The 27775-nt window shown below is 55.4% G+C and overlaps 1 long non-coding RNA gene across 3 annotated transcripts; it reads left to right on the top strand.

Moving 5' to 3' along the window:
- Window positions 1-7391: 7391 nt before the first annotated feature.
- On the top strand, window positions 7392-27130 carry LOC142050866 (uncharacterized). Of its 3 annotated transcripts, none has more exons than XR_012658173.1 (7): window positions 7392-7443; window positions 8464-8655; window positions 8914-9023; window positions 18928-19119; window positions 19378-19487; window positions 26539-26730; window positions 26989-27130. It is a non-coding gene; the product is annotated as an uncharacterized LOC142050866 (long non-coding RNA). The 3 variants fall into 3 exon arrangements; XR_012658174.1 differs by lacking the exon at window positions 7392-7443 and adding an exon at window positions 7716-7756; XR_012658172.1 differs by lacking the exon at window positions 7392-7443 and adding an exon at window positions 7770-7834.
- The last annotated feature ends 645 nt before the right edge of the window (window positions 27131-27775 follow it).

The following is a 27775-nucleotide window of genomic DNA, read 5'->3' as shown; positions in this document are numbered from 1 at the left end:
GAAATGTTTCGCTCTTCTTTCTGTACGCATTGCGATTCCTTTTGCTCTCCATCTCCCTTTTGGTGTATTTTCTTTTTCCTCTGGCTCCCTGTCCCTAATGGTTAATTCTCTCCCTGCTCATGCTCTGTACCACGTAGCCCCATGGTTTGTTTTGAGGTCTTCCCTACCCCGGCCCCTTCCCTCCGTCGTTGGCTCTCTCGGATCCCTGTCCCCGTGGCTTCATTCTCTCCTCTCTGCCCTGTTCTTGTCGCTTTTCTTGTCTTTCTCCATCTCGCTCGCTTCAGCTTTCTGCCCCTAGTCTTCTTTCCTCACTCGCTGTCGTGCTGCCTGCCCCAGGTTCTTTGTGCGTTTCCAGCCTGCTCCTCACCGTTCTTTCTTGGTCTCTGTCCTGCTCTTCCCTCTTTCTGCTGCCTCTCTTCCCCTCTCTGCTGCTTTTATCTCCACCTCTGACAGGCTCCCTCTCTGTGTTCTAATTCCAAGTTCTCTTTCACATAGACCCGTGCTGTTTGTTTGTCCTCAACTCTCTCTGTCCCGCTCCTTGCTGCTATGTTTTATTGCCCAATTTCCTCCCTCTCTGTCTTGGTAGCCCATTGCTGTTGGTTTTTTCACTTGTTTCTTCGTTTGTCTCTGTCTGCCTCCCAGTGCCTGATCTTTAATTCCTCCTTCCCCATAGGCCGCTGTTCCTTTTTTCCATACTACATTGTGTTCTCTTTGGCCTCCTTTTCTTATTCATCGGTTCCCTCCTCGCTGCCCCGTGGCCCGTCCCCATTTTATTGTTGCCTCTCTCCCCCTCTCTCTGGCTTCTTGCCCCTGTTTTTAAACGTCTTCCCTCTCTTCCCTGTTGGCCGTGTGATCTTTAGCCTTTCTCCATCTCTTTCTGCCCAGCTCTCTGTGTCTATCATTAATTCTTCCCTCTCTGCCCTGTAGCCTGTAGCGGTTGTCCTTTCTGGCTTCCCCATGTCCCTATTTTAGAAATGTTTCGCTCTTCTTTCTGTACGCATTGCGATTCCTTTTGCTCTCCATCTCCCTTTTGGTGTATTTTCTTTTTCCTCTGGCTCCCTGTCCCTAATGGTTAATTCTCTCCCTGCTCATGCTCTGTACCACGTAGCCCCATGGTTTGTTTTGAGGTCTTCCCTACCCCGGCCCCTTCCCTCCGTCGTTGGCTCTCTCGGATCCCTGTCCCCGTGGCTTCATTCTCTCCTCTCTGCCCTGTTCTTGTCGCTTTTCTTGTCTTTCTCCATCTCGCTCGCTTCAGCTTTCTGCCCCTAGTCTTCTTTCCTCACTCGCTGTCGTGCTGCCTGCCCCAGGTTCTTTGTGCGTTTCCAGCCTGCTCCTCACCGTTCTTTCTTGGTCTCTGTCCTGCTCTTACCTCTTTCTGCTGCCTCTCTTCCCCTCTCTGCTGCTTTTATCGCCACCTCTGACAGGCTCCCTCTCTGTGTTCTAATTCTATGTTCTCTTTCACATAGACCCGTGCTGTTTGTTTGTCCTCAACTCTCTCTGTCCCGCTCCTTGCTGCTATGTTTTATTGCCCAATTTCCTCCCTCTCTGTCTTGGTAGCCCATTGCTGTTGGTTTTTTCACTTGTTTCTTCGTTTGTCTCTGTCTGCCTCCCAGTGCCTGATCTTTAATTCCTCCTTCCCCGTAGGCCGCTGTTCCTTTTTTCCATACTACATTGTGTTCTCTTTGGCCTCCTTTTCTTATTCATCGGTTCCCTCCTCGCTGCCCCGTGGCCCGTCCCCATTTTATTGTTGCCTCTCTCCCCCTCTCTCTGGCTTCTTGCCCCTGTTTTTAAACGTCTTCCCTCTCTTCCCTGTTGGCCGTGTGATCTTTAGCCTTTCTCCATCTCTTTCTGCCCAGCTCTCTGTGTCTATCGTTAATTCTTCCCTCTCTGCCCTGTAGCCTGTAGCGGTTGTCCTTTCTGGCTTCCCCATGTCCCTGTTTTAGAATTGTTTCGCTCTTCTTTCTGTACGCATTGCGATTCCTTTTGCTCTCCATCTCCCTTTTGGTGTATTTTCTTTTTCCTCTGGCTCCCTGTCCCTAATGGTTAATTCTCTCCCTGCTCATGCTCTGTACCACGTAGCCCCATGGTTTGTTTTGAGGTCTTCCCTACCCCGGCCCCTTCCCTCCGTCGTTGGCTCTCTCGGATCCCTGTCCCCGTGGCTTCATTCTCTCCTCTCTGCCCTGTTCTTGTCGCTTTTCTTGTCTTTCTCCATCTCGCTCGCTTCAGCTTTCTGCCCCATTCTTCTTTCCTCCCTCGCTGTCGTGCTGCCTGCCCCAGGTTCTTTGTGCGTTTCCGGCCTGCTCCTCACCGTTCTTTCTTGGTCTCTGTCCTGCTCTTACCTCTTTCTGCTGCCTCTCTTCCCCTCTCTGCTGCTTTTATCGCCACCTCTGACAGGCTCCCTCTCTGTGTTCTAATTCCATGTTCTCTTTCACATAGACCCGTGCTGTTTGTTTGTCCTCAACTCTCTCTGTCCCGCTCCTTGCTGCTATGTTTTATTGCCCAATTTCCTCCCTCTCTGTCTTGGTAGCCCATTGCTGTTGGTTTTTTCACTTGTTTCTTCGTTTGTCTCTGTCTGCCTCCCAGTGCCTGATCTTTAATTCCTCCTTCCCCGTAGGCCGCTGTTCCTTTTTTCCATACTACATTGTGTTCTCTTTGGCCTCCTTTTCTTATTCATCGGTTCCCTCCTCGCTGCCCCGTGGCCCGTCCCCATTTTATTGTTGCCTCTCTCCCCCTCTCTCTGGCTTCTTGCCCCGTTTTTAAACGTCTTCCCTCTCTTCCCTGTTGGCCGTGTGATCTTTAGCCTTTCTCCATCTCTTTCTGCCCAGCTCTCTGTGTCTATCGTTAATTCTTCCCTCTCTGCCCTGTAGCCTGTAGCGGTTGTCCTTTCTGGCTTCCCCATGTCCCTGTTTTAGATTTGTTTCGCTCTTCTTTCTGTACGCATTGCGATTCCTTTTGCTCTCCATCTCCCTTTTGGTGTATTTTCTTTTTCCTCTGGCTCCCTGTCCCTAATGGTTAATTCTCTCCCTGCTCATGCTCTGTACCACGTAGCCCCATGGTTTGTTTTGAGGTCTTCCCTACCCCGGCCCCTTCCCTCCGTCGTTGGCTCTCTCGGATCCCTGTCCCCGTGGCTTCATTCTCTCCTCTCTGCCCTGTTCTTGTCGCTTTTCTTGTCTTTCTCCATCTCGCTCGCTTCAGCTTTCTGCCCCGTTCTTCTTTCCTCCCTCGCTGTCGTGCTGCCTGCCCCAGGTTCTTTGTGCGTTTCCGGCCTGCTCCTCACCGTTCTTTCTTGGTCTCTGTCCTGCTCTTACCTCTTTCTGCTGCCTCTCTTCCCCTCTCTGCTGCTTTTATCGCCACCTCTGACAGGCTCCCTCTCTGTGTTCTAATTCCATGTTCTCTTTCACATAGACCCGTGCTGTTTGTTTGTCCTCAACTCTCTCTGTCCCGCTCCTTGCTGCTATGTTTTATTGCCCAATTTCCTCCCTCTCTGTCTTGGTAGCCCATTGCTGTTGGTTTTTTCACTTGTTTCTTCGTTTGTCTCTGTCTGCCTCCCAGTGCCTGATCTTTAATTCCTCCTTCCCCGTAGGCCGCGGTTCCTTTTTTCCATACTACATTGTGTTCTCTTTGGCCTCCTTTTCTTATTCATCGGTTCCCTCCTCGCTGCCCCGTGGCCCGTCCCCATTTTATTGTTGCCTCTCTCCCCCTCTCTGGCTTCTTGCCCCTGTTTTTAAACGTCTTCCCTCTTGGCCGTGTGATCTTTAGCCTTTCTCCATCTCTTTCTGCCCAGCTCTCTGTGTCTATCGTTAATTCTTCCCTCTCTGCCCTGTAGCCTGTAGCGGTTGTCCTTTCTGGCTTCCCCATGTCCCTATTTTAGAATTGTTTCGTTCTTCTTTCTGTACGCATTGCGATTCCTTTTGCTCTCCATCTCCTTTTTGGTGTATTTTCTTTTTCCTCTGGCTCCCTGTCCCTAATGGCTAATTCTCTCCCTGCTCATGCTCTGTACCACGTAGCCCCATGGTTTGTTTTGAGGTCTTCCCTACCCCGGCCCCTTCCCTCCGTCGTTGGCTGTCTCGGATCCCTGTCCCCGTGGCTTCATTCTTCCCTCTCTGCCCTGTTCTTGTCGCTTTTCTTGTCTTTCTCCATCTTGCTCGGTTCAGCTTTCTGCCCCTAGTCTTCTTTCCTCCCTCGCTGTTGTGCTGCCTGCCCCAGGTTCTTTGTGCGTTTCCAGCCTGCTCCTCACCGTTCTTTCTTGGTCTCTGTCCTGCTCTTACCTCTTTCTGCTGCCTCTCTTCCCCTCTCTGCTGCTTTTATCTCCACCTCTGACAGGCTCCCTCTCTGTGTTCTAATTCCATGTTCTCTTTCACATAGACCCGTGCTGTTTGTTTGTCCTCAACTCTCTCTGTCCCGCTCCTTGCTGCTATGTTTTATTGCCGAATTTCCTCCCTCTCTGTCTTGGTAGCCCATTGCTGTTGGTTTTTTCACTTGTTTCTTCGTTTGTCTCTGTCTGCCTCCCAGTGCCTGATCTTTAATTCCTCCTTCCCCGTAGGCCGCTGTTCCTTTTTTCCATACTACATTGTGTTCTCTTTGGCCTCCTTTTCTTATTCATCGGTTCCCTCCTCGCTGCCCCGTGGCCCGTCCCCATTTTATTGTTGCCTCTCTCCCCCTCTCTCTGGCTTCTTGCCCCGTTTTTAAACGTCTTCCCTCTCTTCCCTGTTGGCCGTGTGATCTTTAGCCTTTCTCCATCTCTTTCTGCCCAGCTCTCTGTGTCTATCGTTAATTCTTCCCTCTCTGCCCTGTAGCTTTTGTCCTTTCTGGCTTCCCCATGTTCCTATTTTAGAAATGTTTCGTTCTTCTTTCTGTACGCATTGCGATTCCTTTTGCTCTCCATCTCCCTTTTGGTGTATTTTCTTTTTCCTCTGGCTCCCTGTCCCTAATGGTTAATTCTCTCCCTGCTCATGCTCTGTACCACGTAGCCCCATGGTTTGTTTTGTGGTGTTCCCTCCCCGGCCCCTTCCCTCTGTCGTTGGCTCTCTCGGATCCCTGTCCCCGTGGCTTCATTCTTCCCTCTCTGCCCTGTTCTTGTCGCTTTTCTTGTCTTTCTCCATCTTGCTCGGTTCAGCTTTCTGCCCCTATTCTTCTTTCCTCCCTCGCTGTTGTGCTGCCTGCCCCAGGTTCTTTGTGCGTTTCCAGCCTGCTCCTCACCGTTCTTTCTTGGTCTCTGTCCTGCTCTTACCTCTTTCTGCTGCCTCTCTTCCCCTCTCTGCTGCTTTTATCTCCACCTCTGACAGGCTCCCTCTCTGTGTTCTAATTCCATGTTCTCTTTCACATAGACCCGTGCTGTTTGCTTGTCCTCAACTCTCTCTGTCCCGCTCCTTGCTGCTATGTTTTATTGCCGAATTTCCTCCCTCTCTGTCTTGGTAGCCCATTGCTGTTGGTTTTTTCACTTGTTTCTTCGTTTGTCTCTGTCTGCCTCCCAGTGCCTGATCTTTAATTCCTCCTTCCCCGTAGGCCGCTGTTCCTTTTTTCCATACTACATTGTGTTCTCTTTGGCCTCCTTTTCTTATTCATCGGTTCCCTCCTCGCTGCCCCGTGGCCCGTCCCCATTTTATTGTTGCCTCTCTCCCCCTCTCTCTGGCTTCTTGCCCCGTTTTTAAACGTCTTCCCTCTCTTCCCTGTTGGCCGTGTGATCTTTAGCCTTTCTCCATCTCTTTCTGCCCAGCTCTCTGTGTCTATCGTTAATTCTTCCCTCTCTGCCCTGTAGCCTGTAGCGGTTGTCCTTTCTGGCTTCCCCATGTCCCTGTTTTAGAATTGTTTCGCTCTTCTTTCTGTACGCATTGCGATTCCTTTTGCTCTCCATCTCCCTTTTGGTGTATTTTCTTTTTCCTCTGGCTCCCTGTCCCTAATGGTTAATTTTCTCCCTTCTCATGCTCTGTACCACGTAGCCCCATGGTTTGTTTTGTGGTGTTCCCTCCCCGGCCCCTTCCCTCTGTCGTTGGCTGTCTCGGATCCCTGTCCCCGGGCCTTCATTCTTCCCTCTCTGCCCTGTTCTTGTTGCTTTTCTTGTCTTCCTCCATCTCGCTCGCTCAGCTTTCTGCCCCTATTCTTCTTTCCTCACTCGCTGTCGTGCTGCCTGCCCCAGGTTCTTTGTGCGTTTCCAGCCTGCTCCTCATCCTTCTTTGTTGGTCTCTGTCCTGCTCGTCCCTCTTTCTGCTGCCTCTCTTCCCCTCTCTCTGCTGCTTTTATCTCCACCTCAGTCAGGCTCCCTGTCCTTCTCTGGCCATCCTGTTCCCTGCCTCGTGCCTTCTCACTACACGCACACATGCCCCCCAACCCGTCCAGCCGCATGCCGCTTTTCTCTTCTCTCCTCCTACTGTCCTGTGCCCTGCTCCTCACCTTTGGTGGCCTCCCTCTCTGCCCAGCAGCCTCTCGCTCCAGGAGCCAGGCGACCGACCGTCCGCTCCCTGCCAAACCAGGACAAGCGCGTGCCGTGGTTTAGCCCCAGCTGGCAACTCTGCACCAGGGAGCTGCTTGCTCGCTCCACCCTCAGTGGGCTGGGGGAGAGAGCTGGAAGGGTAAAAGTGAGAAAACTCATGGGTGTTTAATAGGTAGAGTAACAGCTGTGCATGGAAGCAAATCAAGGAATTAATTCACACTCCTTTTCGGTGGGCAGGTGTTGAGCCTTCTCTGGGAAAGCAGGGCTCTATCATGTGTAATGGTTACTTAGGGAGTGAAATGCCGTAGCCCCTAAGGCCTCCCCCTTCTCCCCCAGCTGCATGTACTCAGCGTGATGTCAAATGGTATGGAATAGCCCTTTGGTCAGTTAGCTGGGAAAGCTTTCCCAGCTGTGTCCTCTGCCAGCCTACTTGCTGGTGGGGCACTGAGAGAACCAGAAGAGGCTCTGACTGTGGAAGCAGTGCTCAGCACATCTCTACATTGTTAACGCTGTTTTGAACATAAATCCAAAACTTATCCTTTCCTAGCTACTATGGAGAAAATGAGCACTATCCTAGCCAAAACCAGCTCCGTGCGGCTCCGGCAACGGCGGCCGAGGTGGCCTGGGGGCAGGGGGAGCGTTGGGGACCCTGAGCCACGAATCGCTCCTGGGACTTGTTACATGCACGCTGCCTGCGCAAACACTTGCCCTCTCCTTTGCCCTCGGGGCTGCGTTTGCGCTCCCTTTGCGTGGGGCAGGGGGCTGTGATGGAGCCCTGGGGAGAAGGTGGTGCACTGTGGGGGTGGGGGAGGGGCCCCCCGTTGCTGCTGTGCCTCAGCTGCGGGCGGGGGCTGGATGGAGGAGCCCCAGGTGCGGGCAGTGGGGCTGCCGGTGCCGGCTCCTACCTGGAAAAGGGGTGGTGCCCTGCTCCGGGGGGCCAGTGTGAGCCGAGGGCGGGACGGGGCGGAGCTGTGGCCGAGCGTCAGCGGGCTGCGACTGTAGCGAGGGAGGAGGTGAGCGGGGGCTGGGTGGTGGACGGCTGCGTCCCGGGTAAAGCCCCGAGGAGGGCTGCGGCGGGGCAGCGCCGGGTCGGAGCGGGCTGTGGGGAGAGCGAGGCTGTGCTGAGGGCTCGGTGGGGCTTCCGGGTGCATCGGCGGGAAGAACGGTGCCCCGAAGGGTCAGAGAGCGGGGAGGGCGGGCTCGCGGCGTGCCGGGAGCTGTAGTCCCTGTGGCGCGCGGCTGCCGGCCCTGTCACGTGGTTCGCCGGGGCGCGGCGGGAGGCGCGGTGTTCCGGCGCTCGGGTGCCGGGCGGCCGTGCCGCGTGCGGTACGCGAGGTGTATTTTTGGGGTTGGATTCGTGTTGATTTCTGGGGGCTTCCAGGTGCGGCCGCTCCCCGAGAAGCGGTGAGTTACCCGGGAGCTGACAGAAGGGAGGAGGAGGATGCTCTTTTCCCCTGCCCAGGGCGCAGAAGATGGCCGCCTCCCCGGCTCACCGGAGCTCCCCCTCAGCCTCCCCTGGCCCGCCTTGCCCGCGCGCCTGCCCTCCCCTCCCGCCCCGCGCGCCTGCTCCCCCCGCCCGCCTGCCCCCCCCCGCGCCTGCTCCCCCCGCCCGCCTGCCCCCCCCCGCCCCGCGCGCCTGCTCCCCCCGCCCGCCTGCCCCCCCCCGCCCCGCGCGCTTGCCTCGCCCCGCGCACCTGCTCCCCCCGCCCGCCTGCCCCGCGCGCCTGCTTCGACCCGCGCGCCTGCCCCCTCCCCCCACCCCGCGCGCCTGCCCCCCCCCCCCGCCCCGCGCGCCTGCCCCCAGCTCCGGCACCTCCTCTGAAGCGTGCTGCGTGGCCCTAGGCCGCCCCCAGGCCCTGTCGTGAAGGCAGCGAGCCGGCCCTCAAGCGCACGGGATTCCCCCTCGGCGCAGGGGCCCTTAGCAGTAGCGCGGGGAAGGAGCGGTGTGTCCAGAAGCCCCTGCGGAAGGAGAGGCTTTGGTCAAGGTCGATCGACGGTAATGACGGTCGCTGTTTCTTCTTTCCCTCTCCCAGAGACCTTGCTGCGGACGTGGTTGTCTGTCCTTCCCCCGGGGATGCCGTTGACTGTGGCCGTCTCAGGCTTGCGTGGCTTCTCTCTGCCCGGCCTCGCCGTCCTTGCAGCGCGGGGCCGAAAAGGGATAGACAAAGCCCTTCCCAGCTGTGGACAGGAGCTGCCTCGGCTGAAGCTGGCGATGCCAACGAAAGGTAAAGAAGAAGAAATTGAAGGCGCTCTGGCTGCCACCTGCCTTCCTGCCGCAGGCAAGAGAGAGCCTGTCCCTGCAGGTGAGGAAGGAAGGATCCCCCTTCATAGTCCGCAGCGGGCCAGGCCACCAACGTGCACCGCAGGGTCTGTACGCATAACCCGGAGTTCGGTACGGGCGTGTAGTGCACGAGCGAGCTAGGCCACGTGCCTAGGAAGCCTCATCTTGTAAGAGCTGTAAGACACCCATGTATTCTCTTTAGGTGGAGGATGGCCTAGAGTCTGGAGCTGCAGAAGAGGCAGGGAGGAGGGAAGGGGAAAGAAGCATCTGAACGGCTAAATTGTGCCAGCAGCGCTGAGAGCGAGAGTTGCGGTGAGTCCTGGGCCACTGGGGCCCTGTTGCCTCTCTTGTGCGTCCTGGGCCCTCCCTGTCTCTCCCCTGGCCCCCTCTCTTTCCTTACCTGCTGCAAAATTATTTTTTTTTTGCGTTCCCCCCGCACCTTCTTTCTCCATCTCGCTCTGAGTGGCTCCCTGCCTCCCTGTCTTTTCAGTCCTCCCTCTCTCTGTCCTGTAGCGTGTGGCTACTTTTTCTTTCTCTGCCTCTCTCTGCCTGGCTCTGGCTCCGTTTTTTTGTATTCCTCCTGCTCTGTCCTGTAGCCTGTCGGTATTTTGTCTTTCTCTGGCTCTCTTGGTCTGACTCCCTGTGTTACCAAAAATCGTGGTAAAATTGGAAACAACTCTGTAACACCAATTTAGTATTAAAGAGCAGGCATTCTTTATTCACGGCGCCGGATGCACGGGGGATCGCTCCTCCTAACGTGCGTACCTCACACACCTTTCCCCTACAATTTATAGCTCAAAATTTTACGTAGTCAGACGTATTCATTATTGTCCTGTCTACTGATTGGTACAAACTTGCTCGTTCCTTATGTAAATTACTGCGCAGGCTCGGTTGTCCTCTTCTGAGTAGGTGGTGTTACTTGGGTCGGTGGTGGTCCGTGAGTCGGTGGTCGCGATCTTCCCCCTGCCGGAATTACCTTTTGTGGTGTTCCCTCCCCGGCCCCTTCCCTCCGTCGTTGGCTGTCTCGGATCCCTGTCCCCGTGGCTTCATTCTTCCCTCTCTGCCCTGTTCTTGTTGCTTTTCTTGTCTTCCTCCATCTCGCTCGCTCAGCTTTCTGCCCCTATTCTTCTTTCCTCACTCGCTGTCGTGCTGCCTGCCCCAGGTTCTTTGTGCGTTTCCAGCCTGCTCCTCATCATTCTTTCTTAGTCTCTGTCCTGCTCTTCCCTCTTTCTGCTGCCTCTCTTCCCCTCTCTGCTGCTTTTATCTCCACCTCTGACAGGCTCCCTCTCTGTGTTCTAGTTCCAAGTTCTCTTTCACATAGACCCGTGCTGTTTGTTTGTCCTCATCTCTCTGTCCAGCTCCTTGCTGCTATATTTTATTTCCTCGTCTCCTCCCTCTCTGTCTTGGTAGCCCATTGCTGTTGGTTTTTTCACTTGTTTCTTCGTTTGTCTCTGTCTGCCTCCCAGTGCCTGATCTTTAATTCCTCCTTCCCCGTAGGCCGCTGTTCCTTTTTTCCATACTACATTGTGTTCTCTTTGGCCGCCTTTTCTTATTCATCGGTTCCCTCCTCGCTGCCCCGTGGCCCGTCCCCATTTTATTGTTGCCTCTCTCCCTCTCTCTGGCTTCTTGCCCCTGTTTTTAAACTTCCTGCCTCTCTTCCCTGTTGGCCGTGTGATCTTTAGCCTTTCTCCATCTCTTTCCGCCCAGCTCTCCATGTCTATTCGTTAATTCTTCCCTCTCTGCCCTGTAGCCTGTAGCTTTTGTCCTTTCTGGCTTCCCCATGTCCCTATTTTAGAATTGTTTCGCTCTTCTTTCTGTACGCATTGCGATTCCTTTTGCTCTCCATCTCCCTTTTGGTGTATTTTCTTTTTCCTCTGGCTCCCTGTCCCTAATGGTTAATTCTCTCCCTGCTCATGCTCTGTACCACGTAGCCCCATGGTTTGTTTTGAGGTCTTCCCTACCCCGGCCCCTTCCCTCCGTCGTTGGCTCTCTCGGCTCCCTGTCCCCGTGGCTTCATTCTTCCCTCTCTGCCCTGTTCTTGTTGCTTTTCTTGTCTTTCTCCATCTCGCTCGCTCAGCTTTCTGCCCCTATTCTTCTTTCCTCACTCGCTGTTGTGCTGCCTGCCCCAGGTTCTTTGTGCGTTTCCAGCCTGCTCCTCATCGTTCTTTCTTGGTCTCTGTCCTGCTCTTCCCTCTTTCTGCTGCCTCTCTTCCCCTCTCTGCTGCTTTTATCTCCACCTCTGACAGGCTCCCTCTCTGTGTTCTAATTCCAAGTTCTCTTTCACATAGACCCGTGCTGTTTGTTTGTCCTCAACTCTCTCTGTCCCGCTCCTTGCTGCTATATTTCCTCGTCTCCTCCCTCTCTGTCTTGGTAGCCCATTGCTGTTGGTTTTTTCACTTGTTTCTTCGTTTGTCTCTGTCTGCCTCCCAGTGCCTGATCTTTAATTCCTCCTTCCCCGTAGGCCGCTGTTCCTTTTTTCCATACTACATTGTGTTCTCTTTGGCCTCCTTTTCTTATTCATCGGTTCCCTCCTCACTGCCCCGTGGCCCGTCCCCATTTTATTGTTGCCTCTCTCCCCCTCTCTCTGGCTTCTTGCCCCTGTTTTTAAACGTCTTCCCTCTCTTCCCTGTTGGCCGTGTGATCTTTAGCCTTTCTCCATCTCTTTCTGCCCAGCTCTCTGTGTCTATCGTTAATTCTTCCCTCTCTGCCCTGTAGCCTGTAGCGGTTGTCCTTTCTGGCTTCCCCATGTCCCTATTTTAGAAATGTTTCGCTCTTCTTTCTGTACGCATTGCGATTCCTTTTGCTCTCCATCTCCCTTTTGGTGTATTTTCTTTTTCCTCTGGCTCCCTGTCCCTAATGGTTAATTCTCTCCCTGCTCATGCTCTGTACCACGTAGCCCCATGGTTTGTTTTGAGGTCTTCCCTACCCCGGCCCCTTCCCTCCGTCGTTGGCTCTCTCGGATCCCTGTCCCCGTGGCTTCATTCTCTCCTCTCTGCCCTGTTCTTGTCGCTTTTCTTGTCTTTCTCCATCTTGCTCGGTTCAGCTTTCTGCCCCTAGTCTTCTTTCCTCACTCGCTGTCGTGCTGCCTGCCCCAGGTTCTTTGTGCGTTTCCAGCCTGCTCCTCACCGTTCTTTCTTGGTCTCTGTCCTGCTCTTCCCTCTTTCTGCTGCCTCTCTTCCCCTCTCTGCTGCTTTTATCTCCACCTCTGACAGGCTCCCTCTCTGTGTTCTAATTCCAAGTTCTCTTTCACATAGACCCGTGCTGTTTGTTTGTCCTCAACTCTCTCTGTCCCGCTCCTTGCTGCTATGTTTTATTGCCCAATTTCCTCCCTCTCTGTCTTGGTAGCCCATTGCTGTTGGTTTTTTCACTTGTTTCTTCGTTTGTCTCTGTCTGCCTCCCAGTGCCTGATCTTTAATTCCTCCTTCCCCATAGGCCGCTGTTCCTTTTTTCCATACTACATTGTGTTCTCTTTGGCCTCCTTTTCTTATTCATCGGTTCCCTCCTCGCTGCCCCGTGGCCCGTCCCCATTTTATTGTTGCCTCTCTCCCCCTCTCTCTGGCTTCTTGCCCCTGTTTTTAAACGTCTTCCCTCTCTTCCCTGTTGGCCGTGTGATCTTTAGCCTTTCTCCATCTCTTTCTGCCCAGCTCTCTGTGTCTATCGTTAATTCTTCCCTCTCTGCCCTGTAGCCTGTAGCGGTTGTCCTTTCTGGCTTCCCCATGTCCCTATTTTAGAATTGTTTCGTTCTTCTTTCTGTACGCATTGCGATTCCTTTTGCTCTCCATCTCCCTTTTGGTGTATTTTCTTTTTCCTCTGGCTCCCTGTCCCTAATGGTTAATTCTCTCCCTGCTCATGCTCTGTACCACGTAGCCCCATGGTTTGTTTTGTGGTGTTCCCTCCCCGGCCCCTTCCCTCCGTCGTTGGCTCTCTCGGCTCCCTGTCCCCGTGGCTTCATTCTTCCCTCTCTGCCCTGTTCTTGTTGCTTTTCTTGTCTTCCTCCATCTCGCTCGCTCAGCTTTCTGCCCCTATTCTTCTTTCCTCACTCGCTGTCGTGCTGCCTGCCCCAGGTTCTTTGTGCGTTTCCAGCCTGCTCCTCATCGTTCTTTCTTGGTCTCTGTCCTGCTCTTCCCTCTTTCTGCTGCCTCTCTTCCCCTCTCTGCTGCTTTTATCTCCACCTCTGACAGGCTCCCTCTCTGTGTTCTAATTCCAAGTTCTCTTTCACATAGACCCGTGCTGTTTGTTTGTCCTCAACTCTCTCTGTCCCGCTCCTTGCTGCTATATTTCCTCGTCTCCTCCCTCTCTGTCTTGGTAGCCCATTGCTGTTGGTTTTTTCACTTGTTTCTTCGTTTGTCTCTGTCTGCCTCCCAGTGCCTGATCTTTAATTCCTCCTTCCCCGTAGGCCGCTGTTCCTTTTTTCCATACTACATTGTGTTCTCTTTGGCCTCCTTTTCTTATTCATCGGTTCCCTCCTCACTGCCCCGTGGCCCGTCCCCATTTTATTGTTGCCTCTCTCCCCCTCTCTCTGGCTTCTTGCCCCTGTTTTTAAACGTCTTCCCTCTCTTCCCTGTTGGCCGTGTGATCTTTAGCCTTTCTCCATCTCTTTCTGCCCAGCTCTCTGTGTCTATCGTTAATTCTTCCCTCTCTGCCCTGTAGCCTGTAGCGGTTGTCCTTTCTGGCTTCCCCATGTCCCTATTTTAGAAATGTTTCGCTCTTCTTTCTGTACGCATTGCGATTCCTTTTGCTCTCCATCTCCCTTTTGGTGTATTTTCTTTTTCCTCTGGCTCCCTGTCCCTAATGGTTAATTCTCTCCCTGCTCATGCTCTGTACCACGTAGCCCCATGGTTTGTTTTGTGGTGTTCCCTCCCCGGCCCCTTCCCTCCGTCGTTGGCTCTCTCGGATCCCTGTCCCCGTGGCTTCATTCTCTCCTCTCTGCCCTGTTCTTGTCGCTTTTCTTGTCTTTCTCCATCTCGCTCGCTTCAGCTTTCTGCCCCATTCTTCTTTCCTCCCTCGCTGTCGTGCTGCCTGCCCCAGGTTCTTTGTGCGTTTCCAGCCTGCTCCTCACCGTTCTTTCTTGGTCTCTGTCCTGCTCTTACCTCTTTCTGCTGCCTCTCTTCCCCTCTCTGCTGCTTTTATCGCCACCTCTGACAGGCTCCCTCTCTGTGTTCTAATTCCATGTTCTCTTTCACATAGACCCGTGCTGTTTGTTTGTCCTCAACTCTCTCTGTCCCGCTCCTTGCTGCTATGTTTTATTGCCCAATTTCCTCCCTCTCTGTCTTGGTAGCCCATTGCTGTTGGTTTTTTCACTTGTTTCTTCGTTTGTCTCTGTCTGCCTCCCAGTGCCTGATCTTTAATTCCTCCTTCCCCGTAGGCCGCTGTTCCTTTTTTCCATACTACATTGTGTTCTCTTTGGCCTCCTTTTCTTATTCATCGGTTCCCTCCTCGCTGCCCCGTGGCCCGTCCCCATTTTATTGTTGCCTCTCTCCCCCTCTCTGGCTTCTTGCCCCTGTTTTTAAACGTCTTCCCTCTTGGCCGTGTGATCTTTAGCCTTTCTCCATCTCTTTCTGCCCAGCTCTCTGTGTCTATCGTTAATTCTTCCCTCTCTGCCCTGTAGCCTGTAGCGGTTGTCCTTTCTGGCTTCCCCATGTCCCTATTTTAGAATTGTTTCGTTCTTCTTTCTGTACGCATTGCGATTCCTTTTGCTCTCCATCTCCTTTTTGGTGTATTTTCTTTTTCCTCTGGCTCCCTGTCCCTAATGGCTAATTCTCTCCCTGCTCATGCTCTGTACCACGTAGCCCCATGGTTTGTTTTGAGGTCTTCCCTACCCCGGCCCCTTCCCTCCGTCGTTGGCTGTCTCGGATCCCTGTCCCCGTGGCTTCATTCTCTCCTCTCTGCCCTGTTCTTGTTGCTTTTCTTGTCTTTCTCCATCTCGCTCGGTTCAGCTTTCTGCCCCTAGTCTTCTTTCCTCCCTCGCTGTTGTGCTGCCTGCCCCAGGTTCTTTGTGCGTTTCCAGCCTGCTCCTCACCGTTCTTTCTTGGTCTCTGTCCTGCTCTTACCTCTTTCTGCTGCCTCTCTTCCCCTCTCTGCTGCTTTTATCTCCACCTCTGACAGGCTCCCTCTCTGTGTTCTAATTCCATGTTCTCTTTCACATAGACCCGTGCTGTTTGTTTGTCCTCAACTCTCTCTGTCCCGCTCCTTGCTGCTATGTTTTATTGCCCAATTTCCTCCCTCTCTGTCTTGGTAGCCCATTGCTGTTGGTTTTTTCACTTGTTTCTTCGTTTGTCTCTGTCTGCCTCCCAGTGCCTGATCTTTAATTCCTCCTTCCCCGTAGGCCGCTGTTCCTTTTTTCCATACTACATTGTGTTCTCTTTGGCCTCCTTTTCTTATTCATCGGTTCCCTCCTCGCTGCCCCGTGGCCCGTCCCCATTTTATTGTTGCCTCTCTCCCCCTCTCTCTGGCTTCTTGCCCCGTTTTTAAACGTCTTCCCTCTCTTCCCTGTTGGCCGTGTGATCTTTAGCCTTTCTCCATCTCTTTCTGCCCAGCTCTCTGTGTCTATCGTTAATTCTTCCCTCTCTGCCCTGTAGCTTTTGTCCTTTCTGGCTTCCCCATGTTCCTATTTTAGAAATGTTTCGTTCTTCTTTCTGTACGCATTGCGATTCCTTTTGCTCTCCATCTCCCTTTTGGTGTATTTTCTTTTTCCTCTGGCTCCCTGTCCCTAATGGTTAATTTTCTCCCTTCTCATGATCTGTACCACGTAGCCCCATGGTTTGTTTTGTGGTGTTCCCTCCCCGGCCCCTTCCCTCTGTCGTTGGCTCTCTCGGATCCCTGTCCCCGTGGCTTCATTCTTCCCTCTCTGCCCTGTTCTTGTCGCTTTTCTTGTCTTTCTCCATCTTGCTCGGTTCAGCTTTCTGCCCCTATTCTTCTTTCCTCCCTCGCTGTTGTGCTGCCTGCCCCAGGTTCTTTGTGCGTTTCCAGCCTGCTCCTCACCGTTCTTTCTTGGTCTCTGTCCTGCTCTTACCTCTTTCTGCTGCCTCTCTTCCCCTCTCTGCTGCTTTTATCTCCACCTCTGACAGGCTCCCTCTCTGTGTTCTAATTCCATGTTCTCTTTCACATAGACCCGTGCTGTTTGCTTGTCCTCAACTCTCTCTGTCCCGCTCCTTGCTGCTATGTTTTATTGCCGAATTTCCTCCCTCTCTGTCTTGGTAGCCCATTGCTGTTGGTTTTTTCACTTGTTTCTTCGTTTGTCTCTGTCTGCCTCCCAGTGCCTGATCTTTAATTCCTCCTTCCCCGTAGGCCGCTGTTCCTTTTTTCCATACTACATTGTGTTCTCTTTGGCCTCCTTTTCTTATTCATCGGTTCCCTCCTCGCTGCCCCGTGGCCCGTCCCCATTTTATTGTTGCCTCTCTCCCCCTCTCTCTGGCTTCTTGCCCCGTTTTTAAACGTCTTCCCTCTCTTCCCTGTTGGCCGTGTGATCTTTAGCCTTTCTCCATCTCTTTCTGCCCAGCTCTCTGTGTCTATCGTTAATTCTTCCCTCTCTGCCCTGTAGCCTGTAGCGGTTGTCCTTTCTGGCTTCCCCATGTCCCTGTTTTAGAATTGTTTCGCTCTTCTTTCTGTACGCATTGCGATTCCTTTTGCTCTCCATCTCCCTTTTGGTGTATTTTCTTTTTCCTCTGGCTCCCTGTCCCTAATGGTTAATTTTCTCCCTTCTCATGATCTGTACCACGTAGCCCCATGGTTTGTTTTGTGGTGTTCCCTCCCCGGCCCCTTCCCTCTGTCGTTGGCTGTCTCGGATCCCTGTCCCCGGGCCTTCATTCTTCCCTCTCTGCCCTGTTCTTGTTGCTTTTCTTGTCTTCCTCCATCTCGCTCGCTCAGCTTTCTGCCCCTATTCTTCTTTCCTCACTCGCTGTCGTGCTGCCTGCCCCAGGTTCTTTGTGCGTTTCCAGCCTGCTCCTCATCCTTCTTTGTTGGTCTCTGTCCTGCTCGTCCCTCTTTCTGCTGCCTCTCTTCCCCTCTCTCTGCTGCTTTTATCTCCACCTCAGTCAGGCTCCCTGTCCTTCTCTGGCCATCCTGTTCCCTGCCTCGTGCCTTCTCACTACACGCACACACGCCCCCCCAACCCGTCCAGCCGCATGCCGCTTTTCTCTTCTCTCCTCCTACTGTCCTGTGCCCTGCTCCTCACCTTTGGTGGCCTCCCTCTCTGCCCAGCAGCCTCTCGCTCCAGGAGCCAGGCGACCGACCGTCCGCTCCCTGCCAAACCAGGACAAGCGCGTGCCGTGGTTTAGCCCCAGCTGGCAACTCTGCACCAGGGAGCTGCTTGCTCGCTCCACCCTCAGTGGGCTGGGGGAGAGAGCTGGAAGGGTAAAAGTGAGAAAACTCATGGGTGTTTAATAGGTAGAGTAACAGCTGTGCATGGAAGCAAATCAAGGAATTAATTCACACTCCTTTTCGGTGGGCAGGTGTTGAGCCTTCTCTGGGAAAGCAGGGCTCTATCATGTGTAATGGTTACTTAGGGAGTGAAATGCCGTAGCCCCTAAGGCCTCCCCCTTCTCCCCCAGCTGCATGTACTCAGCGTGATGTCAAATGGTATGGAATAGCCCTTTGGTCAGTTAGCTGGGAAAGCTTTCCCAGCTGTGTCCTCTGCCAGCCTACTTGCTGGTGGGGCACTGAGAGAACCAGAAGAGGCTCTGACTGTGGAAGCAGTGCTCAGCACATCTCTACATTGTTAACGCTGTTTTGAACATAAATCCAAAACTTATCCTTTCCTAGCTACTATGGAGAAAATGAGCACTATCCTAGCCAAAACCAGCTCCGTGCGGCTCCGGCAACGGCGGCCGAGGTGGCCTGGGGGCAGGGGGAGCGTTGGGGACCCTGAGCCACGAATCGCTCCTGGGACTTGTTACATGCACGCTGCCTGCGCAAACACTTGCCCTCTCCTTTGCCCTCGGGGCTGCGTTTGCGCTCCCTTTGCGTGGGGCAGGGGGCTGTGATGGAGCCCTGGGGAGAAGGTGGTGCACTGTGGGGGTGGGGGAGGGGCCCCCCGTTGCTGCTGTGCCTCAGCTGCGGGCGGGGGCTGGATGGAGGAGCCCCAGGTGCGGGCAGTGGGGCTGCCGGTGCCGGCTCCTACCTGGAAAAGGGGTGGTGCCCTGCTCCGGGGGGCCAGTGTGAGCCGAGGGCGGGACGGGGCGGAGCTGTGGCCGAGCGTCAGCGGGCTGCGACTGTAGCGAGGGAGGAGGTGAGCGGGGGCTGGGTGGTGGACGGCTGCGTCCCGGGTAAAGCCCCGAGGAGGGCTGCGGCGGGGCAGCGCCGGGTCGGAGCGGGCTGTGGGGAGAGCGAGGCTGTGCTGAGGGCTCGGTGGGGCTTCCGGGTGCATCGGCGGGAAGAACGGTGCCCCGAAGGGTCAGAGAGCGGGGAGGGCGGGCTCGCGGCGTGCCGGGAGCTGTAGTCCCTGTGGCGCGCGGCTGCCGGCCCTGTCACGTGGTTCGCCGGGGCGCGGCGGGAGGCGCGGTGTTCCGGCGCTCGGGTGCCGGGCGGCCGTGCCGCGTGCGGTACGCGAGGTGTATTTTTGGGGTTGGATTCGTGTTGATTTCTGGGGGCTTCCAGGTGCGGCCGCTCCCCGAGAAGCGGTGAGTTACCCGGGAGCTGACAGAAGGGAGGAGGAGGATGCTCTTTTCCCCTGCCCAGGGCGCAGAAGATGGCCGCCTCCCCGGCTCACCGGAGCTCCCCCTCAGCCTCCCCTGGCCCGCCTTGCCCGCGCGCCTGCCCTCCCCTCCCGCCCCGCGCGCCTGCTCCCCCCGCCCGCCTGCCCCCCCCCCCGCCCCGCGCGCCTGCTCCCCCCGCCCGCCTGCCCCCCCCGCCCCGCGCGCTTGCCTCGCCCCGCGCACCTGCTCCCCCCGCCCGCCTGCCCCGCGCGCCTGCTTCGACCCGCGCGCCTGCCCCCTCCCCCCACCCCGCGCGCCTGCCCCCCCCCCCCCCGCCCCGCGCGCCTGCCCCCCGCTCCGGCACCTCCTCTGAAGCGTGCTGCGTGGCCCTAGGCCGCCCCCAGGCCCTGTCGTGAAGGCAGCGAGCCGGCCCTCAAGCGCACGGGATTCCCCCTCGGCGCAGGGGCCCTTAGCAGTAGCGCGGGGAAGGAGCGGTGTGTCCAGAAGCCCCTGCGGAAGGAGAGGCTTTGGTCAAGGTCGATCGACGGTAATGACGGTCGCTGTTTCTTCTTTCCCTCTCCCAGAGACCTTGCTGCGGACGTGGTTGTCTGTCCTTCCCCCGGGGATGCCGTTGACTGTGGCCGTCTCAGGCTTGCGTGGCTTCTCTCTGCCCGGCCTCGCCGTCCTTGCAGCGCGGGGCCGAAAAGGGATAGACAAAGCCCTTCCCAGCTGTGGACAGGAGCTGCCTCGGCTGAAGCTGGCGATGCCAACGAAAGGTAAAGAAGAAGAAATTGAAGGCGCTCTGGCTGCCACCTGCCTTCCTGCCGCAGGCAAGAGAGAGCCTGTCCCTGCAGGTGAGGAAGGAAGGATCCCCCTTCATAGTCCGCAGCGGGCCAGGCCACCAACGTGCACCGCAGGGTCTGTACGCATAACCCGGAGTTCGGTACGGGCGTGTAGTGCACGAGCGAGCTAGGCCACGTGCCTAGGAAGCCTCATCTTGTAAGAGCTGTAAGACACCCATGTATTCTCTTTAGGTGGAGGATGGCCTAGAGTCTGGAGCTGCAGAAGAGGCAGGGAGGAGGGAAGGGGAAAGAAGCATCTGAACGGCTAAATTGTGCCAGCAGCGCTGAGAGCGAGAGTTGCGGTGAGTCCTGGGCCACTGGGGCCCTGTTGCCTCTCTTGTGCGTCCTGGGCCCTCCCTGTCTCTCCCCTGGCCCCCTCTCTTTCCTTACCTGCTGCAAAATTATTTTTTTTTTGCGTTCCCCCTGCACCTTCTTTCTCCATCTCGCTCTGAGTGGCTCCCTGCCTCCCTGTCTTTTCAGTCCTCCCTCTCTCTGTCCTGTAGCGTGTGGCTACTTTTTCTTTCTCTGCCTCTCTCTGCCTGGCTCTGGCTCCGTTTTTTTGTATTCCTCCTGCTCTGTCCTGTAGCCTGTCGGTATTTTGTCTTTCTCTGGCTCTCTTGGTCTGACTCCCTGTGTTACCAAAAATCGTGGTAAAATTGGAAACAACTCTGTAACACCAATTTAGTATTAAAGAGCAGGCATTCTTTATTCACGGCGCCGGATGCACGGGGGATCGCTCCTCCTAACGTGCGTACCTCACACACCTTTCCCCTACAATTTATAGCTCAAAATTTTACGTAGTCAGACGTATTCATTATTGTCCTGTCTACTGATTGGTACAAACTTGCTCGTTCCTTATGTAAATTACTGCGCAGGCTCGGTTGTCCTCTTCTGAGTAGGTGGTGTTACTTGGGTCGGTGGTGGTCCGTGAGTCGGTGGTCGCGATCTTCCCCCTGCCGGAATTACCTTTTGTGGTGTTCCCTCCCCGGCCCCTTCCCTCCGTTGTTGGCTGTCTCGGATCCCTGTCCCCGTGGCTTCATTCTTCCCTCTCTGCCCTGTTCTTGTTGCTTTTCTTGTCTTCCTCCATCTCGCTCGCTCAGCTTTCTGCCCCTATTCTTCTTTCCTCACTCGCTGTCGTGCTGCCTGCCCCAGGTTCTTTGTGCGTTTCCAGCCTGCTCCTCATCATTCTTTCTTAGTCTCTGTCCTGCTCTTCCCTCTTTCTGCTGCCTCTCTTCCCCTCTCTGCTGCTTTTATCTCCACCTCTGACAGGCTCCCTCTCTGTGTTCTAGTTCCAAGTTCTCTTTCACATAGACCCGTGCTGTTTGTTTGTCCTCATCTCTCTGTCCAGCTCCTTGCTGCTATATTTTATTTCCTCGTCTCCTCCCTCTCTGTCTTGGTAGCCCATTGCTGTTGGTTTTTTCACTTGTTTCTTCGTTTGTCTCTGTCTGCCTCCCAGTGCCTGATCTTTAATTCCTCCTTCCCCGTAGGCCGCTGTTCCTTTTTTCCATACTACATTGTGTTCTCTTTGGCCGCCTTTTCTTATTCATCGGTTCCCTCCTCGCTGCCCCGTGGCCCGTCCCCATTTTATTGTTGCCTCTCTCCCTCTCTCTGGCTTCTTGCCCCTGTTTTTAAACTTCCTGCCTCTCTTCCCTGTTGGCCGTGTGATCTTTAGCCTTTCTCCATCTCTTTCCGCCCAGCTCTCCATGTCTATTCGTTAATTCTTCCCTCTCTGCCCTGTAGCCTGTAGCTTTTGTCCTTTCTGGCTTCCCCATGTCCCTATTTTAGAATTGTTTCGCTCTTCTTTCTGTACGCATTGCGATTCCTTTTGCTCTCCATCTCCCTTTTGGTGTATTTTCTTTTTCCTCTGGCTCCCTGTCCCTAATGGTTAATTCTCTCCCTGCTCATGCTCTGTACCACGTAGCCCCATGGTTTGTTTTGAGGTCTTCCCTACCCCGGCCCCTTCCCTCCGTCGTTGGCTCTCTCGGCTCCCTGTCCCCGTGGCTTCATTCTTCCCTCTCTGCCCTGTTCTTGTTGCTTTTCTTGTCTTTCTCCATCTCGCTCGCTCAGCTTTCTGCCCCTATTCTTCTTTCCTCACTCGCTGTTGTGCTGCCTGCCCCAGGTTCTTTGTGCGTTTCCAGCCTGCTCCTCATCGTTCTTTCTTGGTCTCTGTCCTGCTCTTCCCTCTTTCTGCTGCCTCTCTTCCCCTCTCTGCTGCTTTTATCTCCACCTCTGACAGGCTCCCTCTCTGTGTTCTAATTCCAAGTTCTCTTTCACATAGACCCGTGCTGTTTGTTTGTCCTCAACTCTCTCTGTCCCGCTCCTTGCTGCTATATTTCCTCGTCTCCTCCCTCTCTGTCTTGGTAGCCCATTGCTGTTGGTTTTTTCACTTGTTTCTTCGTTTGTCTCTGTCTGCCTCCCAGTGCCTGATCTTTAATTCCTCCTTCCCCGTAGGCCGCTGTTCCTTTTTTCCATACTACATTGTGTTCTCTTTGGCCTCCTTTTCTTATTCATCGGTTCCCTCCTCACTGCCCCGTGGCCCGTCCCCATTTTATTGTTGCCTCTCTCCCCCTCTCTCTGGCTTCTTGCCCCTGTTTTTAAACGTCTTCCCTCTCTTCCCTGTTGGCCGTGTGATCTTTAGCCTTTCTCCATCTCTTTCTGCCCAGCTCTCTGTGTCTATCGTTAATTCTTCCCTCTCTGCCCTGTAGCCTGTAGCGGTTGTCCTTTCTGGCTTCCCCATGTCCCTATTTTAGAAATGTTTCGCTCTTCTTTCTGTACGCATTGCGATTCCTTTTGCTCTCCATCTCCCTTTTGGTGTATTTTCTTTTTCCTCTGGCTCCCTGTCCCTAATGGTTAATTCTCTCCCTGCTCATGCTCTGTACCACGTAGCCCCATGGTTTGTTTTGAGGTCTTCCCTACCCCGGCCCCTTCCCTCCGTCGTTGGCTCTCTCGGATCCCTGTCCCCGTGGCTTCATTCTCTCCTCTCTGCCCTGTTCTTGTCGCTTTTCTTGTCTTTCTCCATCTTGCTCGGTTCAGCTTTCTGCCCCTAGTCTTCTTTCCTCACTCGCTGTCGTGCTGCCTGCCCCAGGTTCTTTGTGCGTTTCCAGCCTGCTCCTCACCGTTCTTTCTTGGTCTCTGTCCTGCTCTTCCCTCTTTCTGCTGCCTCTCTTCCCCTCTCTGCTGCTTTTATCTCCACCTCTGACAGGCTCCCTCTCTGTGTTCTAATTCCAAGTTCTCTTTCACATAGACCCGTGCTGTTTGTTTGTCCTCAACTCTCTCTGTCCCGCTCCTTGCTGCTATGTTTTATTGCCCAATTTCCTCCCTCTCTGTCTTGGTAGCCCATTGCTGTTGGTTTTTTCACTTGTTTCTTCGTTTGTCTCTGTCTGCCTCCCAGTGCCTGATCTTTAATTCCTCCTTCCCCATAGGCCGCTGTTCCTTTTTTCCATACTACATTGTGTTCTCTTTGGCCTCCTTTTCTTATTCATCGGTTCCCTCCTCGCTGCCCCGTGGCCCGTCCCCATTTTATTGTTGCCTCTCTCCCCCTCTCTCTGGCTTCTTGCCCCTGTTTTTAAACGTCTTCCCTCTCTTCCCTGTTGGCCGTGTGATCTTTAGCCTTTCTCCATCTCTTTCTGCCCAGCTCTCTGTGTCTATCGTTAATTCTTCCCTCTCTGCCCTGTAGCCTGTAGCGGTTGTCCTTTCTGGCTTCCCCATGTCCCTATTTTAGAATTGTTTCGTTCTTCTTTCTGTACGCATTGCGATTCCTTTTGCTCTCCATCTCCCTTTTGGTGTATTTTCTTTTTCCTCTGGCTCCCTGTCCCTAATGGTTAATTCTCTCCCTGCTCATGCTCTGTACCACGTAGCCCCATGGTTTGTTTTGAGGTGTTCCCTACCCCGGCCCCTTCCCTCTGTCGTTGGCTCTCTCGGATCCCTGTCCCCGTGGCTTCATTCTTCCCTCTCTGCCCTGTTCTTGTCGCTTTTCTTGTCTTTCTCCATCTTGCTCGGTTCAGCTTTCTGCCCCTATTCTTCTTTCCTCCCTCGCTGTTGTGCTGCCTGCCCCAGGTTCTTTGTGCGTTTCCAGCCTGCTCCTCACCGTTCTTTCTTGGTCTCTGTCCTGCTCTTACCTCTTTCTGCTGCCTCTCTTCCCCTCTCTGCTGCTTTTATCTCCACCTCTGACAGGCTCCCTCTCTGTGTTCTAATTCCATGTTCTCTTTCACATAGACCCGTGCTGTTTGCTTGTCCTCAACTCTCTCTGTCCCGCTCCTTGCTGCTATGTTTTATTGCCGAATTTCCTCCCTCTCTGTCTTGGTAGCCCATTGCTGTTGGTTTTTTCACTTGTTTCTTCGTTTGTCTCTGTCTGCCTCCCAGTGCCTGATCTTTAATTCCTCCTTCCCCGTAGGCCGCTGTTCCTTTTTTCCATACTACATTGTGTTCTCTTTGGCCTCCTTTTCTTATTCATCGGTTCCCTCCTCGCTGCCCCGTGGCCCGTCCCCATTTTATTGTTGCCTCTCTCCCCCTCTCTCTGGCTTCTTGCCCCGTTTTTAAACGTCTTCCCTCTCTTCCCTGTTGGCCGTGTGATCTTTAGCCTTTCTCCATCTCTTTCTGCCCAGCTCTCTGTGTCTATCGTTAATTCTTCCCTCTCTGCCCTGTAGCCTGTAGCGGTTGTCCTTTCTGGCTTCCCCATGTCCCTGTTTTAGAATTGTTTCGCTCTTCTTTCTGTACGCATTGCGATTCCTTTTGCTCTCCATCTCCCTTTTGGTGTATTTTCTTTTTCCTCTGGCTCCCTGTCCCTAATGGTTAATTTTCTCCCTTCTCATGATCTGTACCACGTAGCCCCATGGTTTGTTTTGTGGTGTTCCCTCCCCGGCCCCTTCCCTCTGTCGTTGGCTCTCTCGGATCCCTGTCCCCGTGGCTTCATTCTTCCCTCTCTGCCCTGTTCTTGTTGCTTTTCTTGTCTTCCTCCATCTCGCTCGCTCAGCTTTCTGCCCCTATTCTTCTTTCCTCACTCGCTGTCGTGCTGCCTGCCCCAGGTTCTTTGTGCGTTTCCAGCCTGCTCCTCATCCTTCTTTGTTGGTCTCTGTCCTGCTCGTCCCTCTTTCTGCTGCCTCTCTTCCCCTCTCTCTGCTGCTTTTATCTCCACCTCAGTCAGGCTCCCTGTCCTTCTCTGGCCATCCTGTTCCCTGCCTCGTGCCTTCTCACTACACGCACACACGCCCCCCCAACCCGTCCAGCCGCATGCCGCTTTTCTCTTCTCTCCTCCTACTGTCCTGTGCCCTGCTCCTCACCTTTGGTGGCCTCCCTCTCTGCCCAGCAGCCTCTCGCTCCAGGAGCCAGGCGACCGACCGTCCGCTCCCTGCCAAACCAGGACAAGCGCGTGCCGTGGTTTAGCCCCAGCTGGCAACTCTGCACCAGGGAGCTGCTTGCTCGCTCCACCCTCAGTGGGCTGGGGGAGAGAGCTGGAAGGGTAAAAGTGAGAAAACTCATGGGTGTTTAATAGGTAGAGTAACAGCTGTGCGTGGAAGCAAATCAAGGAATTAATTCACACTCCTTTTCGGTGGGCAGGTGTTGAGCCTTCTCTGGGAAAGCAGGGCTCTATCATGTGTAATGGTTACTTAGGGAGTGAAATGCCGTAGCCCCTAAGGCCTCCCCCTTCTCCCCCAGCTGCATGTACTCAGCGTGATGTCAAATGGTATGGAATAGCCCTTTGGTCAGTTAGCTGGGAAAGCTTTCCCAGCTGTGTCCTCTGCCAGCCTACTTGCTGGTGGGGCACTGAGAGAACCAGAAGAGGCTCTGACTGTGGAAGCAGTGCTCAGCACATCTCTACATTGTTAACGCTGTTTTGAACATAAATCCAAAACTTATCCTTTCCTAGCTACTATGGAGAAAATGAGCACTATCCTAGCCAAAACCAGCTCCGTGCGGCTCCGGCAACGGCGGCCGAGGTGGCCTGGGGGCAGGGGGAGCGTTGGGGACCCTGAGCCACGAATCGCTCCTGGGACTTGTTACATGCACGCTGCCTGCGCAAACACTTGCCCTCTCCTTTGCCCTCGGGGCTGCGTTTGCGCTCCCTTTGCGTGGGGCAGGGGGCTGTGATGGAGCCCTGGGGAGAAGGTGGTGCACTGTGGGGGTGGGGGAGGGGCCCCCCGTTGCTGCTGTGCCTCAGCTGCGGGCGGGGGCTGGATGGAGGAGCCCCAGGTGCGGGCAGTGGGGCTGCCGGTGCCGGCTCCTACCTGGAAAAGGGGTGGTGCCCTGCTCCGGGGGGCCAGTGTGAGCCGAGGGCGGGACGGGGCGGAGCTGTGGCCGAGCGTCAGCGGGCTGCGACTGTAGCGAGGGAGGAGGTGAGCGGGGGCTGGGTGGTGGACGGCTGCGTCCCGGGTAAAGCCCCGAGGAGGGCTGCGGCGGGGCAGCGCCGGGTCGGAGCGGGCTGTGGGGAGAGCGAGGCTGTGCTGAGGGCTCGGTGGGGCTTCCGGGTGCATCGGCGGGAAGAACGGTGCCCCGAAGGGTCAGAGAGCGGGGAGGGCGGGCTCGCGGCGTGCCGGGAGCTGTAGTCCCTGTGGCGCGCGGCTGCCGGCCCTGTCACGTGGTTCGCCGGGGCGCGGCGGGAGGCGCGGTGTTCCGGCGCTCGGGTGCCGGGCGGCCGTGCCGCGTGCGGTACGCGAGGTGTATTTTTGGGGTTGGATTCGTGTTGATTTCTGGGGGCTTCCAGGTGCGGCCGCTCCCCGAGAAGCGGTGAGTTACCCGGGAGCTGACAGAAGGGAGGAGGAGGATGCTCTTTTCCCCTGCCCAGGGCGCAGAAGATGGCCGCCTCCCCGGCTCACCGGAGCTCCCCCTCAGCCTCCCCTGGCCCGCCTTGCCCGCGCGCCTGCCCTCCCCTCCCGCCCCGCGCGCCTGCTCCCCCCGCCCGCCTGCCCCCCCCCGCGCCTGCTCCCCCCGCCCGCCTGCCCCCCCCCGCCCCGCGCGCCTGCTCCCCCCGCCCGCCTGCCCCCCCCGCCCCGCGCGCTTGCCTCGCCCCGCGCACCTGCTCCCCCCGCCCGCCTGCCCCGCGCGCCTGCTTCGACCCGCGCGCCTGCCCCCTCCCCCCACCCCGCGCGCCTGCCCCCCCCCCCCCCGCCCCGCGCGCCTGCCCCCCGCTCCGGCACCTCCTCTGAAGCGTGCTGCGTGGCCCTAGGCCGCCCCCAGGCCCTGTCGTGAAGGCAGCGAGCCGGCCCTCAAGCGCACGGGATTCCCCCTCGGCGCAGGGGCCCTTAGCAGTAGCGCGGGGAAGGAGCGGTGTGTCCAGAAGCCCCTGCGGAAGGAGAGGCTTTGGTCAAGGTCGATCGACGGTAATGACGGTCGCTGTTTCTTCTTTCCCTCTCCCAGAGACCTTGCTGCGGACGTGGTTGTCTGTCCTTCCCCCGGGGATGCCGTTGACTGTGGCCGTCTCAGGCTTGCGTGGCTTCTCTCTGCCCGGCCTCGCCGTCCTTGCAGCGCGGGGCCGAAAAGGGATAGACAAAGCCCTTCCCAGCTGTGGACAGGAGCTGCCTCGGCTGAAGCTGGCGATGCCAACGAAAGGTAAAGAAGAAGAAATTGAAGGCGCTCTGGCTGCCACCTGCCTTCCTGCCGCAGGCAAGAGAGAGCCTGTCCCTGCAGGTGAGGAAGGAAGGATCCCCCTTCATAGTCCGCAGCGGGCCAGGCCACCAACGTGCACCGCAGGGTCTGTACGCATAACCCGGAGTTCGGTACGGGCGTGTAGTGCACGAGCGAGCTAGGCCACGTGCCTAGGAAGCCTCATCTTGTAAGAGCTGTAAGACACCCATGTATTCTCTTTAGGTGGAGGATGGCCTAGAGTCTGGAGCTGCAGAAGAGGCAGGGAGGAGGGAAGGGGAAAGAAGCATCTGAACGGCTAAATTGTGCCAGCAGCGCTGAGAGCGAGAGTTGCGGTGAGTCCTGGGCCACTGGGGCCCTGTTGCCTCTCTTGTGCGTCCTGGGCCCTCCCTGTCTCTCCCCTGGCCCCCTCTCTTTCCTTACCTGCTGCAAAATTATTTTTTTTTTGCGTTCCCCCCGCACCTTCTTTCTCCATCTCGCTCTGAGTGGCTCCCTGCCTCCCTGTCTTTTCAGTCCTCCCTCTCTCTGTCCTGTAGCGTGTGGCTACTTTTTCTTTCTCTGCCTCTCTCTGCCTGGCTCTGGCTCCGTTTTTTTGTATTCCTCCTGCTCTGTCCTGTAGCCTGTCGGTATTTTGTCTTTCTCTGGCTCTCTTGGTCTGACTCCCTGTGTTACCAAAAATCGTGGTAAAATTGGAAACAACTCTGTAACACCAATTTAGTATTAAAGAGCAGGCATTCTTTATTCACGGCGCCGGATGCACGGGGGATCGCTCCTCCTAACGTGCGTACCTCACACACCTTTCCCCTACAATTTATAGCTCAAAATTTTACGTAGTCAGACGTATTCATTATTGTCCTGTCTACTGATTGGTACAAACTTGCTCGTTCCTTATGTAAATTACTGCGCAGGCTCGGTTGTCCTCTTCTGAGTAGGTGGTGTTACTTGGGTCGGTGGTGGTCCGTGAGTCGGTGGTCGCGATCTTCCCCCTGCCGGAATTACCTTTTGTGGTGTT

This window comes from Phalacrocorax aristotelis, unplaced genomic scaffold (assembly GCF_949628215.1).
Source record: "Phalacrocorax aristotelis unplaced genomic scaffold, bGulAri2.1 scaffold_124, whole genome shotgun sequence".
Taxonomy (NCBI): Eukaryota; Metazoa; Chordata; class Aves; order Suliformes; family Phalacrocoracidae; genus Phalacrocorax; species Phalacrocorax aristotelis.
Note: the sequence above shows the minus strand (reverse complement) of the source record. Positions and strands in the feature narration are given on the sequence as shown.